The sequence below is a fragment of the Trichomycterus rosablanca genome, chromosome 5, assembly GCF_030014385.1.
Source record: "Trichomycterus rosablanca isolate fTriRos1 chromosome 5, fTriRos1.hap1, whole genome shotgun sequence".
Classification (NCBI taxonomy): Eukaryota; Metazoa; Chordata; class Actinopteri; order Siluriformes; family Trichomycteridae; genus Trichomycterus; species Trichomycterus rosablanca.
Genome location: NC_085992.1, coordinates 39,716,714 through 39,722,811, shown reverse-complemented (window position 1 = coordinate 39,722,811; position 6,098 = coordinate 39,716,714). Strand labels below are relative to the sequence as shown.

The following is a 6,098-nucleotide window of genomic DNA, read 5'->3' as shown; positions in this document are numbered from 1 at the left end:
GGTTCCCCACATGTATATCACTGTGTGTGTAATTATAAAACACTACAGTGATGCTGGTGATGTATTTAACTGTTGTTATTATGTAGAACAAGTTTAACCTATAGATCAGTCCATTACACTAACAACACAGGGGGGAACACATTTACCTGAAGACCTGGAGAATATGGTTCCCCACATGTATATCACTGTGATGATTCTTTTTTTTTTTAATGCAAACTACAGGCACACACACATTTTAAGAACAAAATATCTGTATTAGAAATTAGTGTTAAACTAAATTATGCATATATTACAATTATGCAAATATATAATAAAGAAATCCACCTCAATGCAAATTAAAACTTAAATACATATTTATAGCTTAATAGAAATATATATATTTTTAAACGAAATAAAATAAAATCTGGGATGGTGCCCTGGGATTGACTAGCATCACATCCATAGTGCACTCCTGCCGTACGTCCAGTTTCCCCAGGAACAGTTCTGGATCCTCCACGGCCATGACCAGGATAAAGCAGTTACTAAACAGAAATGAATGATTAATTTACTATCTACTTTATAAATAAACTAAAAGAGCAACATAAAATAAAATACAGCAACAAGCAAACTTTTTAGAAATAACATCCCAGTTAACCTTGGTCTAATCTTCAGTACATGCCAGACAATGAAGGTCTTCCTCTACTGGTGGGTTGCCAACACATGACTGGTGGTACCATCTGTCACATCCATCACAGGCTATAATAGATAGATCACTTTATTAATCCCAGAGGGAAAGTCAAGGACATACATATATAATAGCATGGTGCAATGAAAAAGCCAATAAAATTAAGGCATTATTACTATTTCTTTGGTACCACCAGTCATGTGTTGGCAACCCACCAGTAGAGGAAGACCTTCATTGTCCGGCATGTACTGAAGATTAGACCAAGGTTAACTGGGATGTTATTTCTAAAAAGTTTGCTTGTTGCTGTATTTTATTTTATGTTGCTCTTTTAGTTTATTTATAAAGTAGATAGTAAATTAATCATTCATTTCTGTTTAGTAACTGCTTTATCCTGGTCATGGCCGTGGAGGATCCAGAACTGTTCCTGGGGAAACTGGACGTACGGCAGGAGTGCACTATGGATGTGATGCTAGTCAATCCCAGGGCACCATCCCAGATTTTATTTTATTTCGTTTAAAAATATATATATTTCTATTAAGCTATAAATATGTATTTAAGTTTTAATTTGCATTGAGGTGGATTTCTTTATTATATATTTGCATAATTGTAATATATGCATAATTTAGTTTAACACTAATTTCTAATACAGATATTTTGTTCTTAAAATGTGTGTGTGCCTGTAGTTTGCATTAAAAAAAAAAAGAATCATCACAGTGATATACATGTGGGGAACCATATTCTCCAGGTCTTCAGGTAAATGTGTTCCCCCCTGTGTTTTCAGTATAATGGACTGATCTATAGGTTAAACTTGTTCTACATAATAACAACAGTTAAATACATCACCAGCATCACTGTAGTGTTTTATAATTACACACACAGTGATATACATGTGGGGAACCATATTCCCCAGGTCTTCAGGTAAATGGGTTCCCCCCCTGTGTTTTTAGTATAATGGACTGATCTATAGGTTAAACTTGTTCTACATAATAACAACAGTTAAATACATCACCAGCATCACTGTAGTGTTTTATCATTACACACACAGTGATATACATGTGGGGAACCATATTCCCCAGGTCTCCAGGTAAATGTGTTCCCCCCTGTGTTGTTAGTTTGATGGACTGATCTACAGGTTAAACTTGTTCTACATAATGACAACAGTTAAATACATCACCAGCATCACTGTAGTGTTTTATCATTACACACACAGTGATATACATGTGGGGAACCATATTCCCCAGGTCTCCAGGTAAATGTGTTCCCCCCCTGTGTTGTTAGTTTGATGGACTGTTTCATAGGTTAAACTTGTTCTACATAATGACAACAGTTAAATACATCACCAGCATCACTGTAGTGTTTTATCATTACACACACAGTGATATACATGTGGGGAACCATATTCCCCAGGTCTCCAGGTAAATGTGTTCCCCCCTGTGTTGTTAGTATAATGGACTGATCTATAGGTTAAACTTGTTCTACATACTGTTTGTTAATTTTAAAATCACATGGCTGCAGTTTGTAAAGTTTAAATGAACGAGAGATCACCATGAATGAAACTGTTCTTTAAAGTAAATGGTAGTGCAGCTGAGATGAGTAACCTTAAATAATAACACAGACTATTGTCCTGTGCGATATAGTTTATTTGTATGTGCACCAAAACTTTTTCTTGCGTGACAAAACGAAAAGAACAAACAAGTGTGTGAATAAGAGCATGTCCTGTATTAGGATTTATTTACAAATAAATCTGACACGTTAATTCTAGTTGATTGACAGCAAGGCTGAAGACGAACGCAGTGTGAAAACCTCTGACTTGGGATGGAGCAATAAAACCTCTGACAGTAGTTCATTCAATACTTTAAAGTATGTGTTTAATCACAAACTACCTAACATACAACATGAAATGTGAAAAGAACATACCGCTATAAATACATATTCCAAAAAACCGATGCTCAACGAAGCGACTGAAAAAAACGTCATGATTTTAAACGTCATGATTTTTGCACATGCGCGTTAAAGGGGAAACAGGGGGAACTGAATTCTCCGTAACACCGGCAACCTTCTGTTTACTAGTCCAGTACCTTAACCTCTGAGCTATTTATAGTAGTAAAACCGAGATACTTCTTATTGGATCTAAGGCTGCGCTTTCGAAAAATAATATTAGTTCATTTTCCGTTGCTGAGGATATCATACCTGTGTCCACCCATGTTAAGAGCCTTGGTGTTATCTTGGATAGTACCCTTTCTTTTTCAACTCACATAAATAATGTTTCTCGGATTGCTTTTTTCCACCTGCGAAATATCTCCAGACTGAGGCCCGTCTTATCACAGCACTCCACGGAAGTCTTAGTCAATGCATTAGTCACATCACGAATTGACTACTGCAATGCAATCCTGGCTGGCATTCCCAAAAAACTTATTCAAAGACTTCAACATATCCAGAACTCAGCAGCACGGATAATTACATGCACCAAGTCCACTGAGCATGTCACACCACTGCTGATCCAACTGCATTGGCTCCCAGTATCGCAACGGATCAATTTTAAAATTTTATTACTGACATTCAAGGCACTTCATAATTTATCCCCTGCATATCTCACAGACCTTCTACAGTGTTACACTCCTTCCCGCTCGTTGCGATCTTCCTCAGCAGGTTTATTGGCAGAACCAGCCATTAACCTTAGTACAATGGGTACCAGGGCTTTCTCCTATGTTTCACCTAAACTCTGGAACACACTCCCCACCCATATTCGAACATTGCAATCCATCGCAGAATTCAAAACAGCTCTTAAAACTCATCTTTTTAAACTGGCTTATTCACTTTAACATATCTTGTACTTTTTGTTTTATGTTTGTGTTGTGATCATTTGTTTGTTGTAGTTGTAATAACTTATTGTATGTTTTATTTCTTGTTTTAGTTGATGTAAGGTGACCTTGAGTGTCATGAAAGGCGCCAACAAATAAAATGTATTATTATTATTATTATTATCACTGCTCCTGATGCACCCATACACTTCTTACCCTGATGCGCCCATCACTCTGGAAAAGATTTCACCAAACGTTTAAGTGATCGCCGATCACGATCATTCAAGATTTTTTTCCGACCACATTCCTTCCTCGAAGATGATGTTTCCCCACTGTCCTTCCACTTTTTAATAATGCGTTGGACAGTTCTTAACCCGATTTTAGTAGTTTCAGCAACTTACATGTTTACTCTGCTTGATGCATGCCAATAATTTGACCCTTCTGAAACAGATTAACATCTTTTCCATGACCACAGGATGTGTCTTTCCACATAGTTGTTTAACAAATGAGAAGCTAATCACTGCATTAGTTAGGGTTAAATAACTTGTTGCCAGCTGAAACATAATCACCCATGCAGTATTTATCCAATGGGAGGCTCTTACCTATTTGCTTAGTTAAATCCTGGTGGTGACCTTTTTTTTGGCCAGGCAGTGTATTTTGTTTATTAATCTAAAATCATTTAGTGGGACAAATATGAATAAAATCAGAATGGGCCAATTACTTTTTCACAACACTGTGTATACCCTTTGGGTCTCAGGTATTACACCAGTTATGGACACTACCACTTAAAACAGACAACATATTTATTTCAAAAACATCTTTGGCAATACAATAATAACACTTAATGAAACATGATTACACAGATATATGAAATAACAGTAAAATTTGCAAAATAAAACAAAGAAAACACAAAAATGAGATGCTAAAAGATGAGTAATAATAATAACGCTTAACCAGTGCAGCCGTTTTTGCTGCTGGATGATGACCATTAGAGCAAAAGAGGACTTTAATTTTGTGTAATTTTATTTAACAAATGGTACAGCCACATTTCTGGTTTTACAGTTTATCAACAATCATTGGTAATATAAATATATAAAATACAAAATTTGAATATTAAAGGCAATTTCTGAATACAAAATGCACTCACTATTTAAAAAAAAAAATGCAGTGTGTGAACCCAAGATAAACCTTAATAAATCGAAATGATTTCATGTGTAGACACAGTTCTGTTAGCTTGCTATTACGCCATACATTTAATTTCAGCAAAAATAATATGGACTGTAGTGATGAAGGATAAATACATTGACAGACTTGTGTTGCAGTAATCCCATGCAAGACTGTAACCCTACAATTTTAATGATCAAAATAACAAAAATAATAACAGGAGTGATGAAAGAAGCATTTTGGTTTCTAACAAAATCTTTATGACAGTTTTAGTCTTTTTTCAGACTCAATTATCTGAATAATTATTTTAGATCTTTGTGCCATGCATGGAGTTGGGGCCTATATTTTTAGGAGTGTTTGTTTGTTTATTATGATTTCAACGTCATGTTTTACACTTAGGTTACATTCATGACAGGAACGGTAGTTCTTCATTACACAAGATTCATCAGTTCACAAGGTAATATCAAACACAGTCTTGGACAATTTAGTGTCTCCAATTCACCTCACGTGCATGTCTTTAGGACTGTGGGAGGAAACAGGAGCATCCGGAGTAAACCCACACAGACACAGGCAGAACATGCAAACTCCGCACAGAAAGGACCTGGACTGCCCTACCTGGGGTTCAAACCCAGGACCTTCTTGCTGTGAGGCGACAGTGTTTTAGGAGTGTAAATGAAAATAGCATTATACAGTTTTATGTTTTCTTGCCTTTAACATCCCATCAGCTAAATGTTAACTACTGATTGTTAAACAGTCTGATGAACTCGAGTTCTGTACGTCTGCTTTTAGTGTCTTCAAGTAAAAAGATAAAACAGAAAAAGTACCTTTCTTAGCATGACACCTAATTATTTTACCTTAATTTCCATAACAATGTAAATGTTGATCTAACAGAGTATTTCACCACACTTGGTGGTGTGAATGTATTTTACACTTAGAAAATATAAGTATTGGAATATTAGAAGAAAAACAAGTTAAACCTAATTACTGCTGCTACAGGTATCCAATAACAGTGGAAAAAAACAGTTGTAGTATATTTCGTGTAAACAGTAAACAAATGGCCATAAAATAAACCTAATCACATCCAAAAAGGAACATTTTTCAATAGCATCCTAATCAATACAAATATAAACCGTGTTAAAGAAGCCTTATAAAGTATACATGCTGAAAAGACCTGCTTGAAAATATGTCTCCAAATGATCAATACTTAAAAATGTCACCATGGTGTGTGCTTATGTATAAAGTGCAATAAAATGCAAAACCAAGAGACAATTAAAATAAAAGCAAGCAAAATCTAAGTAATTCTAGTATCTGCTCATTTAAATATTGGATCGTTCTTTAAAAAAAAAAAAAATCAAAACTATCTAAGAAAAGCACAAAAACGAAGACAACTGCTTCAACTTAAGCATTTGACTCCACAGTGTTACACATAAATTAAACTAGGTTATAAACACACAGTTCATTTAAAGAAC

At 35.2% G+C, this 6,098-nt stretch overlaps 1 long non-coding RNA gene across 1 annotated transcript; it reads right to left on the bottom strand.

The window, feature by feature from the left end:
* Positions 1-301: 301 nt before the first annotated feature.
* LOC134314550 (uncharacterized) lies at positions 302-2,606 on the bottom strand. The gene is made up of 3 exons (XR_010012400.1): positions 2,582-2,606; positions 635-735; positions 302-521 (listed from the first exon to the last, which is right to left on the bottom strand). It is a non-coding gene; the product is annotated as an uncharacterized LOC134314550 (long non-coding RNA).
* Positions 2,607-6,098: the final 3,492 nt, after the last annotated feature.